The 14,727-nt window shown below is 35.9% G+C and overlaps 1 long non-coding RNA gene across 1 annotated transcript; it reads right to left on the reverse strand.

The window, feature by feature from the left end:
* Nucleotides 1-359: 359 nt before the first annotated feature.
* Nucleotides 360-3,856, reverse strand: LOC106062745 (uncharacterized). The gene is made up of 2 exons (XR_001216868.2): nt 3,503-3,856; nt 360-1,434 (listed from the first exon to the last, which is right to left on the reverse strand). It is a non-coding gene; the product is annotated as an uncharacterized LOC106062745 (long non-coding RNA).
* Nucleotides 3,857-14,727: the final 10,871 nt, after the last annotated feature.

Genomic DNA, 14,727 nt, shown 5'->3' on the forward strand with positions numbered 1-14,727 from the left:
TAATAAGGATGCTGTAGTGAGTTGTTTATAAAAGAACTAATTTTTTGTTCCACATTGTTCTAAAAATGGTTTACATAAAATAAGCATATTATTTAGATTTGACAACAGAAAAAAAATATTTTTTAAACCCATAAGTAACCCTTGTACATATTAAGCACGGACATGATGATTGCCTGGTGGTGTGGTATGCGCGCTGAACAGTCGATTGGTCTTCTAATGGTCACGGGTTCATACCCTTCCAATTGCCATGCCCCATCATCCCGCAGGAGGTTTGGACTAGGACGTAGATTGTCTTCAACTCCTAAGGAGCATCCAAAACATGTCAAACAAAGCAAAAGAAACAAGCCAAAAGCGATTAATTTGGATCTTTAAAAGCACTTTTTAATTTTTAGTTCTAAACGTGACAGATTAACAGACAGGCCACAGAAAAAAAAAGAACAATTAACATATAGGAATCTACAAATAGACAGCGTATTTTTTTGTTGTTGTTGTTTTTTTACAACTGGCTAAAAGAACGTGTTTATGTTTCTCTTCGGCAAAACAATTTACAGAATAAACATTGTGCCAAAAAGGAAAGGTGAAAAGGGGGGAGCTCAAAGTTAAATAGGAATTCGTATTTTTTGAACAATTGTATAGATATACCTGATAAAAAAATCAATTTTTTATTGCTCTATAATTACTTTATAATTATAAAACTAAGTTCTTTTCAATTGTAATTTTAGAGACGCATTTTATTTATTAAAAGTTTTATTAACAGGATATTAAAATATGGCTTAGAAGCATTATTTAAATATAGTAGCTGATTGGGAGGCATCTCTCAATTTGCTATATCAGGATTTAGTTTAGCATGTAAACTAGAATACAAAAAAATAGAGTTGTCATTCCTGCCATCACTGACGTTGCACTACAGACAGAATCCTTGACATTGATGTATTCGCTCTCAGTGCATCCACCATTTTCTAATAAACAAGCCTTGGAATCATACGGTGAAGTATTATACAGGAGAGCAGCACAATATTGTTTCTTAAGGAAAAGCTTAAGAGCTTCGGGTGAATTAGCCAAACACTTTTCTGCCATTTTCTGACACTGCAATGTAACGGTGACCACTCCTATTGCACCTTGAGTACTACAGGCTTTCTTATCCATATATGTGTACTCAGAATCTAGACAACCGCCGTTTTTGACTAGACATGTCTTGGAGTCAAATGAAAGGGAAGAATATTCCAAGGCCTCACAATATTTTTGGTTGTAGACTAATGTTTGTACATCTGCGCTATTGGCTATACAAACTGAGACCTGATTCTGGCAAGTGTAACTCACAGCGGTTAAAACACTATAATAGTCTCCTGACACGGGACAAAGCAGACCCAGGATAGTCAGCAGTGATGACAAATACATAATCTTGGCAATCATCTTTGCATTAGCAATTATTACCTGAAATAAAAAAAGAAAAATATATAAAAAATAATTTTTTTAAATTACAATTAATTCCTTCTTGATACAGTTTATAGAACGAGTATTGGGCTCTTAATAACTAACGAATGTTAGATTTAAGAAAAATGGAACATTCTATATGCTGAGCTTGTGGGGGGAGTCAGACCCAAATGTGGAAGGAGATAGCCCAAGACCCAAGACTCTCGTTGAGAGCAAAAGAAATGAAGTAGCCTAAGTTTAGAAAAAGAAACAGAAAGCTGCCCTGACAGCTAGCCCTAAAACAGATGCATATACATACAAGAACTCTGCCGCTCTAGAATTGGCTTGATTAGTCACACCAGATTCTGCCCTGTCTCAAGTCGAAACCAAAGCCAGTGACTCATCTGGATGCATCCATTATCTTCCGGCATATTAATCTACTAGACTTTTAAAATATTCTAATGATAAGCCTATAAATCTAGATTCAGAAGATGTTACGGAACATTACGGAACACCTTAATGAAGAGGGCTTACATACTGAAATACCCTAAGATGTAATCTGATCAAGATAACGATTTTCGAGTCCTCTAAACAAATTTAAATTATTTTCTTTTTATATTTTTATAATTAGAAAAATTATAACAGTCAAGCTAGAATTTCCCCAATGAGGCCAACGGGCTAGTAATTCTTTTCTCAACGATATACATCAACTTTCAAATTCCTAGGAAAATCCTTAGAGCCGTTTTTCGAAAATCGTGTCCACACATGATTTTAGGCTTTATCCAGAAGGTTTTGCTCATTCCGAACGTGCGACTTGAATAGAGGTATTTTAAATAATACCTCAATCCTCGCTCTGTTAATGGTTTCTATGAGAAATATGTTAGTTGTAATTTCATTTGCTGCTATTGGACACAGTGGGGCATATGTTATAAGAACTATTGCGCACATGTTTATTAGGCCTCTTAATTTTCTCATTAATACAAAGACATTTTTTAGTCTACCTAAGCCTTGTGACGTAAAAGAGATTTTTTCTGTGTGACGTCATTCGTAATGATTTTATGATTCAAAGTACCTCGATATATTCCTCTCTAGGTTAAACAATGATGGATGATATACAATAGGTTCTTCTGTTTCTTTTATTACATTCAACTGATTGGAGCAGAAGGTGGACGCCACATGCAATCTATATTTCTATGTGACGTTCATGGAAAATGGGGGGGGGGGATGCCAATAATGTACCTTGCCCTTGGCGCATCTTTTGCTCAATACGCCTATGGATGGGAGGCTTTAATGCCTAAGTCAGCCATATTTATCTGCAGAAAACAACAGTGATAATGGTGAGCATTTGCTTTCTACTACTATTGAGAAAAAGAGTTGCGGTGACGGAGCGGTAAAGCGCTTGGCTTCCGAACCGGGGCATATGATGTAAAGATCGTCTTATTCTGTGGCCCACGGTTAACTAGGGTATCATGTGACCATCTTTATTTTTCCCCAACTAATGTCAGGTACCCATTAGAGCTGGGTTGACTCGGAGCACCTAAAGATCTCAAATAAAAAATTCCAGTATTCACCAGGATTTGAACCCGCCTCCACATTGTGAAGTAAATATTAACAAATTAACCAGTAGAGAGCCCCCGAGTGACTCTCTATCAACGTAGTTACCAAAATGTGAATTTTCATTTTTTTTTTGGTTATCTCGTCGTACTCTATTCCACCCTTTTATCAGCTTTTTTAGACTATGAAGAGTTTGTGAATTAATAGCAGAAACTAAAACAAAAAAGTTTACTATAATGTTTATGTATTTAGTTTGAAATAAAACGAAAGTATGTTAGTTACTTAAAGTACATATTTTAAAAAAATAGTTAAAACTCCATAGTATCACACCTAAGCTGTAAAAATAGTGATGAGTCAATCAGGTCCTTGCTTTATATAAAGAGAAAGACGCACCTAGTATCGTGTACTATTTCAATTTATCATAATATATAATTCTCTACTTTAGCTTATGGCCAGATAAGATAAGATAAGTTTATACAAATTCTAAAAAAAAAAACAATAGCTACATCTACTTCTGCTTCTAAACTAGACTAACCTGCCAGGAAAGGATGTTAATCTGCTAATAATAAGTAAGGAAATATCTGTGAACACCGCAAGATCAAATCTGGGCAGTTCTATATTATGGTAAATCTTTTTATAGGTAGCATTTCTGTGTCACATGACATATAATAGTCGAATGATTTTGTCATTCTTTTGCTTTAGATAATTGATATTCCAATAAAGTAATGCACATATACATTGAAACACATAAAAGCTCGCAATCACCCAATCATGTCCAATCAAGTTAAGCGTCACGCATGGATTGTTCTATGAGATAAATAGCCGTTGGGATGCGGTTCTCAATATGTTTGACGTTCTGCACCTCAGTTTTGGCTTAGTTATTGCATACTTCACAGTTCATTTCATAGAATTCCTTCATTAATTTTTCATTTTGAAAAATTATAACGGTCAAACTAGAGTTTATCCCATGAGGCCTACTATCTAGAGTCATGCTTCAAAAACTGATGTTAACTCGGAAGTAAACTGAGTCCCTTGATCACTTAGAATTTCTTCAGGGAATCCTAAGCGAGAGCAAATGTTGAACAATTCATGAGTTACATTTTCTGCAGTTATTGTCTTTAATGGCACGGCCTCTGGCCAACCATCGAAAGGATGTATCTGTATCCTCTTTTAGACATAGGGTTTATGGGACCCACAATGTCTACGGCCACTTTCTGAAATGGTCTGTCTTGCAGATCTGTGACCTGTAATGGGGCTTTTGTATAACGATTTCTGGGCTTTGTACTGGCACTAGTACTGCACGCTGAACAATATTTGTTCACATCTTTAAATATTCCTGGCCAGTAAAAGTTATGAAGAATTATTTTTCTTGTTCGTGCTGTCCCCATATGACCCGCAAAAGGTGAGTCATGACCTAACTCTAAAATTCTGTTTCTGTCGGCGGCAGAAACGACTAGCTGTAGTTTCTCTTTGTTATCTTGTCTCATGAGAAGCCCATTTTTCACTTGAAATTTACTGGTGGGACGCTCAGCCAATTCAAAAAGCTTAACCAATGTATGGTCCTCCTTTTGTTTCAATGCATAGCTGGATGTCGCATCTGATTCTGGCTGTTCAATCTGACTATGTGTGATCGGTTGTCCCATGTTATCTATAACAACAGATTGAGATCTCGTCACGGCATTCGTAACTTCTGACATAGGTAACCTTTGCCACTTGTAGCTATCTGTGATGGTGGGCTCAGTTATGCTATTCGCGTCTCCTAGAATCAAGTCAGCTGCAGGCCTCTCCAACACACATGCTTCAACTTTCCCAGAAAAAAAATGGCGTATCTATGTCAATGACAGCTGTGGGATATTCTTCAATTGTTCCTCCGAATGTCATACATTGAACTTTCTTACCCGTCAACTGGTGAGGGTGCACATGTAGTCTCTTCACTCCGATTGTGGTCGCTCCTGTGTCTCTCAAGACCCAAATAGATTTTTTCCCAACGAATCCAGGAGACAATTTTAGTTTCCCTGCGTCTCAAGTGACTGCTCCAGCCATCTGGATCTGATCAGATTTATGAGGGAGTTGTTCACCATGTTGATAGTCTATGCAAACTGACGCATTGTATGAGTGTCCAGTTGGTCTTCCCCTGTTGCTGGTTTTAAACTCCTGACTTCTGCTTGAGCCCGTAATTCTCAGTTCGTCTTAGTGGGCTTTTATTTCTACATTGGGCTACTAAGTGTCCCATTTTGAAACACTTAAAACATTTTCTTTTTTCATCTGCACCTTTTTTCCGCAGAAGGTCTAATCTTGTTTAAATCAACTTTTATTATCACTAGTCTTTGCAGCAAATGCAAACTTGCTAGTTATCAAGTCTTCATCCCTTTGAAAAGTCTGATCTGGATGTGCAGTAATATATTGCTGACACAACTGTACTGCTGTCGGCACATCTTTCGGTTTCCTTTCATGTAGAAAAGCCACTAACTGAGGATTGAACGATGTGAGGATCTTGTCTCTGATGAACAGATCATAAGACCTTCGAATGTCTTGCCAATGTTAGACAATTCAACCCAACGCGTTAGGTATCTAGTAATGTCCTCAACAAATTCATGAAATGGCTGGTTTCTCTCTGGTTTAGCTTTATGAAACTTCTCTCTACACCCAGCATCTGTTAAGTTGTATTTTTTCATTAATACTTCTTTCACCTTGTCATATGCTTCTAGATCTTTGTTAGAAAAGTTAATACACGCCTGCAGTGCCTTTCCTGGTAACAATGTGTAAAGATTACTTCCCCACTGAGTTTTAGGTATATCTGTAGCCTGAGCATGCACTTCAAATCTCACCAATATGCATCCGTTTAGTCTACATTCTCATTAAAAGGTTATAACTCTCTGACAACTACCTTTTCGATGCGTCTAGGTGTCCCGAGGTTCCGCTGTAATTATCGAATAAAACAACTAAACAACTAGATCAATACACATAAACTTTAATGAACTTTTCCGGCATATCACACACTGCACTCTCTACTTTTGACAACAAACTCACTTCCGGTGATTCGCTTTTTTGTAAAAATAGATTATACATACATACACACATTCAACCGTGACATCTCGCCAATCCTAAAATTATTATCAATTTTTACAAAAGATATCTAAATGACATAATTATAAAACAAATATAAAACAACAAAAAAACATAATACAACAAAAATGTACATTCGATAGGTCACAAAGGCCCTGGGTATGCCACACAAACGTTTATGTAGCCACACAGGCGTTTATGTAGTCACACAGACTTCGAGGTAGTCATACAGACTTCAATGTAATAGACACACAGTCTATTTTTAAGACACACAAACTTAGTTGAAGACACACAAACTTAGTTGAAGACACACAGTCTTAGATGACACACAGTCATAGTTAAAGACACACAGTCTTAGTAGAAGACACACAGTCTTGGTTAAAGACACACAGTCTTGGTTAAAGACACACAGTCTTGGTTAAAGACACACAGTCTTGGTTAAATACCCACAGTCTTGGTTAAAGACACACAGTCTTGGTTAAAGACACACAGTCTTAGTTGAAGACACACAGTCATAGTTGATACACGCCTGCAGTGCCTTTCCCTGTAACAATGTGTATAGATGACTTCCTCACTGAGTTTTAGGTATATCTGTAGCTTGAGCATGCACTTCAAATCTAGCCAACATGCATCCATTTGATCCACGTTCTCATTGGAAGGTGGCAACTTTGGTTTCCATACAGGTTTTATATGCTCATTGATTTCTCCTTTCGTCTCCCTAAGCTCCAACTCTCTGACTCTCAATTTATGTATTTCTACATCAGCTTCTTTCTCTTTAGCTCTTGCTACTGACTCTTTTTTCTTTAATTCTTTCTTCAGCCTCTCTCTCTCTTTAGCTCGTTCTTCTCTCTCTTTAGCTCTTTCATCTCGATCTCTATCTTCTCTTTCTTTTATCCACTCTTGTAAAGCTGTTTCTGTCAATCCCATCTCTTTTACAGCAGGTATTGACTGTGATAATCTCTCAGCCATTCTTGTTAAATGTGTAGCATCCAATATAAACAATACTAATTGCTTTAGCACTTGTGTTTGACCTAGTTTCGTCTCGGCTTGTTAGCTTAGTTTGTTTTTTTCCACCCTTGCAAGTGAGCGCACACACTTCACGACTTCACTGCTTTCTTTGTCCTTGACCTTTTTACAATGGCGAACCGCAGTTCTGCCTAATGTCTTTCAATACTAGATCTAAGTCAAGTAACTAAATAAACGAGACGATGCCCCCTAAATGTTACAGCTTTCCTATTATATATTAATTATAACTCTCTGACAATTACTATCTTGATGCGTCTAGGTGTTCCGAGGTTCCGCTGTAATTATCGAAAAAAACAACTAAACAACTAGATCAAAACACATAAACTTGAATGAACTTTTCCGGCATATCACACACTCAGTGACACTGCACTCTCTACTTTTGACAACAAACTCACTTCCGGTGATTCGCTCTTTTGTAAAACTAGATTATACATACATACACACATTCATCCGTGACAATATATATATATTGTTTAACCCCCCTCCCCCACCCGAAATGAAATCCCCCCCTCGGGAAGGGGGGGGTGTCGGAGTTAAGTGACTGATCTTTTGCTTTCATTTTTGTTTATTTTAGGTGACTCGCGGGATACACATTAGAGACCAAAATAAAATTTGCTGCCTAGGACAAACGCAGACGGCGAAAAGAAAATCTAATTCGACCACCTGCGGACAATGGTTATGTTTGCCCTGGATGTAGGTCACAGCTGGGTCTGCACAGCCACGGGAAATACTGCATTCCTCACTAATCTTCGTACTCGAAGACTAGCCTTATTTTTGTAATAATCTGTTCGGTAGTGGCTCTATGGCTGCGGACCAGTGAACTAAAAAGGACTAAATGAATGGGGAGAGGGGAAGAGGATGATGGATGGTTGTTGATATCGGCCTTGTTCCCTTGACGATGAGTTGATTCCTATAAATGTTGTAACAATATATATATGATGTGACAGTCTGAAGAACTGGTCAAATACAGAAATGAATTGTGTTTGTCCTTACATTTATTTATTCTTTTAAAAGCAACAAATTTCTTAAGACAAAAAAATTCTTAAACGTGAAAACGAAACAAAGATTCCAGGAAAAAACGTCCTTTCCCGAGAAACTTCCACTGACTAGCTTCCCCTTATAAAAGTAGTCAGGTCAATAATCTCACCAAAAGTTATTCAGAGACTAGGTATTATGACAACGGACTACACCAGCATTCGGGCAAACGCCCGGTGGGCTGATACCAATAATGCCGGTAGGGCCACCAAAAGAGCTGCATGAATGACAGTGAATTGTATTAAGATTTTATAATACTCTCTTTAACAGCAACACTCAAGCGTCACGTTTTTTTTAAAAATCGTTTACACTTTGAAATTTAATACTTATCCAAAGCATTCTCGTAAATTCATTACATCCGTATATAGCCTAGTGCTTTTAATAGACGTCAATACCTTGTGCATTTTAAGCGATAAGTAAGAAACTTAAGGCCTTTATTTCTTATAGTGAGCGACGTTAGTGTATTGTTGTAAACCTGGTGGTGACACAGATGGGGGTAGTGCTGTGTGTTTTTAGCCTACTCAAATGGATGGCTGCCTGGTCGTGAGGTTTGCGCGCTGGACTGTCGTTCGGATTTATCGATGGTCGAGGGTTCAAATCCTGCCCGCTCCCATCCCCCGTCGTCCTGCTGGAGGTTTGGACTAGGAAGTAAACTATCTTCAACTCTGAAGGAACATCCGAAACATGTAAAACAAACAATCGCCACAGTCCAGCGCAGGACGAGCGGTCAACTGTGACCAGTGACAGTACACGCAAGTTCGGCAACGACCTGTGTGTAAATATTACGCACGCAAGTCATGACGATTGTGATCATTCTGAGTGGTCAAGAACGTTCCATCCCATTCTAGAAGGCCAGTAGAGACTCTATATAAGAGCGAGTGTGTCAGAAAGACGAGACTTCACGTTACCTCGCAATGTGACCAGACGAGGCGAGAACCAGAACGGTGTGTGAAGTCAGGCAGAGCAAGGCTAGGTTTTTGGACAGTTATTGTTATATTGTTGCCAACTGTACAGTGTTGTAATGTATTTGAAATTAAATTGCTACTGTTACTTTGGAGCCCTGAGTTGTGAGGTTTTTTGAGTTCGTTGTGTCGTGTGGTGCAGTTGGAAGAGAGCCTGTATAGTAGGAGAGATACGTAACAGTATAAACCGTAAATAAATAACTCTTTTTTAGAAACAACATTTGAATAGGGTTTGTTTGACTAGTCCGTTTCGTTTCTTTGATTAAAAAGTATTGGGCCGGAAGTCGCTTTTTTCCCTATATATCTTTGTATTTTTTAGTTCTCTTTTTAAATTAAACTGACATTATTATGCTATAATTTTAAGTGTACCTGATAGAGAAAATAAATCTGCACAAAAATACGGGTAGTTGGGATATAACCCGATAGAGGCTATAAAAAGAAAAGACCTTAAACTAGCGCGTGAAACTACACATTTACAGTACTTTATTTGATGAGTATTTTACCCAATATCTATGTTGTTTTTTTAGGACTAGCTTATTTCATGTACCCGGCATTTTCCGATACACAATTTCATACACAAAATAATTGTTGAAAAAAATTGTAGTGATTTTAAACTTTAAATGAGTACTTAAAAAGGTGTTACTCTAATCAATTTTGAATATTCTTTTGTTATGAATGTCACTGTTTATTTTGTGTCTGTTCTAGTTTCTTAAATTTTTCTTGAGTAAAGGGGTCGTTTTTCTCCTAATGGGTATACCTGATTTCTCTAAGCAGCCTTTGTAAAATATTAGTCCTAAATAATGCTATGTTTATAAACGAAAAATCGCATGGCTGCATTATGATGAATGTACGTGTTAGTTCAATATATTTTATATTACTATAATAACGGCATAAATAGACCTAAATTTTTTTTTTATTTTTCTGTTAGATAAAGTCATATGGCAATTTTTTGTTTATATCCTAATTTTAAAAAGGAATAATAATAGAATTATACAGTAAAAATAATCACTAAGTTTTTCTTTTAATAGTTTTGAAAGTCTAACTGAGTTTGTGTTTTTGCAGATGTACACAAGCTACACTATGAGTCAGTCCATCTCTTCTAGTTTCTTAGAAATGAGTGTAAAATGTAGGCTTCGATATTTTTAGCCTGAATTTAAGAAGTTACAAACTTCAAACAACTAATATATTGCCTCTTCCATAAAACTTTGTACTTAAAAAATAAATTTATCCAATGCTCGATATCCTGCTTGTATACTTAGGCCCTATTTAAATCGAACCGGTATTAATGTATTAAGTAGCAATAACACCGCAAAAAAATTAAATGAAAGAAGATTGAGATATACATATATTTTTGTGACGATACGCACCGGTACGGGGTATCGGCACCTTTTTTCAATGTCGGCAAAAATGATTACTTTTCTTGTAATTCAACGTTAATTGTTAATTTATTATTAGTTGAAAGTTAGGCAATCTATCACTGAGTACCGGAGCCTCTTTTTTATTTTTACAAAAAAAAAAAGCACTTTATATACTTTCAGCCGACATCCCGTATTATTAACAACACCTCTATGTGAACTTCTCAATCTAGAGTCTTAGACAGTCATTATTTTAGACTAGATTTAAGTAGAGTCTAGACCTAGATTTAGTAGGCCTATTATTATAAAAAAAAAAAAATCAGTCATTATAGACATCATTCGCAATTTTATTATTAGGTCTAGGCATTGAAAAGTAAATCTATTAATAAACTATAATAGATCTAAGTCTAAGTACTAACTTATTAAATAAGTCATTATAAGTAGAAGTATTATAATGAATATTGTATAGATCTAGATTGACTAGATTATAGATAGATCTCTAGTTTAGTAGATTAAGTATAAAGAATGGTAAACGTATTACAGTATTATTAGATTTAGATCTATGTCTTATGTCTATATCTAATAATCTAATAATTAAAAAAACTTAAGTCTTTATTAATATCTAGACTTTTTTCTAATAAAAACTGACTATAGGCATAGCATAGGCTAGACTCGGCAATCTAGACTCAAGATAGAATCTATACTATTACTAGATCTATTCGATTTGTATATATAGATCTAGACTAGAATTAGATTATAGATCTAGATCTAAATATACTATCTTATCTTATCTTATATAATACAGACGTTACTTCAAAAAAGAAGATGATTACGTCCTACGCGTCATGCATTTAGTCATGCATATTAACCAATGACTTAAATTCTGCCAAGTCACTGGTTTTCCTGGCTAGCTCAGGCAACCCATTCCATGCTCTAATGGCACTAGGGAAGAAGGAGTATTTGTACAAATTTGTCCTAGCATATGGGACGAGGAATGTGCCTTTATCTTTGTGTCTTTCAGAGTATTTTATTAAATTTTGTTTTTGTATTTGAAGATTATGGTTCAGTGTTTTATGTATTATTGCTACTTTACTTTTGAGCCTTCTGTCCTGAAGGTTTTCTAAATTTAGTGATTTTACTAAAGGTGTTACTCTAGTCAAATGTGAATATTCGTTTGTTATGAATCGCACTGCTCTATTTTGTGTCTGTTCTAGTTTTTTAATGTTTTCTTGAGTTGAGGGGTCCCAAACAGAGGATGCATATTCTATTATTGGCCTAACCAAGGTTAAATAACATTTTAGTTTTATGTTCTTATTTGATTTATAGAAATTTCTTTTAATAAATCCTAATGCTTTGTTTGATTTTTTTGTAGTTTCATCAATATGTTGATTCCATGACAGTTTTTCATTTATTATAACACCTAGGTATTTTGCGTTTTTAGTCTGTGTTACTGGTTTGCCATGAATAAGATAAGTGGAATTAATTTGTTTTAGTTTTTTTGTTACTCTTAACAACTGACATTTTTCTGGGTGGAAAGACATGCTCCAATTTGATTCCCATTTCTGTAATTCATCTAATTCTCTTTGTAAAATATCTGTGTCTTGTGTTGTTTTTATTGTTCTATATATTATGCAATCGTCTGCAAATAATCTGACTTTTGTTCCTGAAGTAATGCAATTTGGTAAATCATTTATGTAAATTAAAAATAGTAGTTGACCCAAGACTGTTCCTTGAGGTACACCTGAGTTTACTGTTATCGGTGTTGATTTAGAGCCATTTATTATTACAGTTTGTTCTCTCCCTATCGAATAATGGAGAGATGATATGAGTTGTTAGCTAATAGCGTTGCACAAGAAACAAACCTGGGTTTTTCTAAACTCTAATACTTGGTATGTAATAGTAAAACAGCACCTACCTAAATAAATCGTAACTAGCAATCAAAAACCTATATTTATTGTAGTATATATAGGTCTGTGGTTGTATTTTATATAGTCTTCGTAACTTCTTCTATAGAGAAATGACTTTTCTAATTTCTTTTACTGAAAATTGGGCTATTCGCGTCTAACACATATATAATTGTTATGTTCAGCAACAAACCCTATTAGATTTCACTCTTAAGTTAATAAATGAAAACTATATTTTATAATAATAATTAATACCTTTTTCATTGTGACTTTAGATGCATTTTTTTATGTACCACTGCGCGTAACAACGAATGAAGCTTGAATTATTATTTTTTTTTAAATCTGTGAAGTTTTTTCTCTTAATTTAGAATTACCTCCCCTGAAGTTTCACATTTAAAAGTGGTGTATTTTATGAAAAATCTGCAATATCACAAGTTCTTATTGTGTCCTTTTTGTCACGAAAAAATAAATATATTTTTTTAAAGATCAACGAAAATATATTTGTAAATATTTGACAAGACTGACCTGTAAAAGAAAGATGTACATCTGTAAAGATAAAGTTCTGTGGAGACAACTATGTGAATTCTGGACAGTCAAATTTCATGGTCAATGCCTTTTATTAGCTGCATTTTATTGTCACGTGACAGACTTTTGTTTCTTTAAGTCTTTTGGTTTTTTGTGTTCTTTATATTGATTTTGTCTCAAACATTTCAACATCTTTTCTACATCTGATACACATACACTCATAGACACATACTCACATACATCTATTCATTGATTTCCAATCTACTTAATACTTAAAGGTTTGGGGCAAACTAAAAAAAAATGTGATTGATAAACAAATTTGATGTTGTGATTCCCAGAGGGTATGAACAGTACCTACGGTGTCCATAAGATATGTTCGTTTGATAGAACGAACTGTTTTATGTGCGTGAATTTGTAAGCAAGTTACTTCTGAATAAATATATAATAATTAAATAATAATATTGTTACGAATCTCACTATCCAGGCTCTCTGCAAACTGCACCTTACACCACCAACTTAAAGAACTTGACAACTCAGGGCTCCAAAGTAACGTAACACTTTAATAGTTGAATAAATAACAGCCAATACTGTACAATTGGCAACACGTACACTGTACAAATACCTCTCCGATAACACCGTTCCGCCGTATCAACTCTTGCACTGGCCTCTCCGCCTCGTTCCGGGCTTGCACTGGGTTCAACAGTTCAGGACTGACTTCACACACTAGGCTCGTTGTGTCGGACTCGATCACAGACCAAGATCAAGACGCCGTTCGTCTCAACTGTACTTGATAGTACTCCGCACTGAACCGTCGTAATGCTCCGTACAGAACCACACCGCTGAACTGTGCTGTAGTCGACCGTGTTCTGAACTCTTGTCGTGAACCTCCTTTCTGAACCGTCTTGACTGCGACACCTCCGCTCTTATATAGGGTCCCTACTGGCCTTCTCGAACCGGACAGAACGCCGCTCGACGTTTCTAGGTGGTCAGATGACTACAACTCTCGTGACGCTCCTGAGCTCTGTTCACGATGCCGATCCTACTCGAACCGTCCTGTTTACACTCGACTCGGATGACCGCTCGTAGCTCGTCACGGTTGACCGCTCGTCTAGCGCTGGCCTGGGGCGATTTGCGTCGGCTGATTACACACACACCACTACCCCCATCTGTACCACCACCAAGTTTATAACACTTGGTGGTGAGAATTTGTAAGCAAGTTACTTCTGAATAAATATATAATAATTAAATAATAATATATATTAAGCAAAAAGTAAAAGATAAAATACACCTTTTTTTTAAAAAAAAAAAAGCTTAACTAGGGGAAGAACTCAGTCCTTAAAACTATATCTACCAATAATGTTAAAGTTATTTCCCTTATTCGATATAAAAATAATTAACAATGATTTATTAACTAATTGAGTATTTTTGTTTTTAATATTTGACAGTTGATTTCATTATGTGCTTATTGAATATTAAAGTATTATTCCTATTTCAATGGATATCTATAGTTGGAGCTCCAGTGTCACTAGTAGTAATTGTTCTTATTGTTACCCGCTGGGATGCGGACATGATTTGCAACTAACATGTATTGGATACATTTGATACCACTGTTTTGCGGATAGGATTGTTTATTATTTCTTGACTTGTAGCACTAACAAGGCGTGCAGTGTATTATTATTATTGTAGTAAAATAAACTTCATGTTTGTCTGCTGAAACGGACTTAGGTCAGTTTATAGTATTGTCTTGTCACGTGTCAAGAGTACTTCAGGAAGCAAGAACCCAGGATTACACGACATTCGCATTCTGAAACCTTACACCATTCAACCTGTCATTCACAATATCCCAAAAACGGTTTTGGCAAAACATGTATGTCAAACCTGGAGCCG

Source organism: Biomphalaria glabrata, chromosome 7 (assembly GCF_947242115.1).
Source record: "Biomphalaria glabrata chromosome 7, xgBioGlab47.1, whole genome shotgun sequence".
Taxonomy (NCBI): Eukaryota; Metazoa; Mollusca; class Gastropoda; family Planorbidae; genus Biomphalaria; species Biomphalaria glabrata.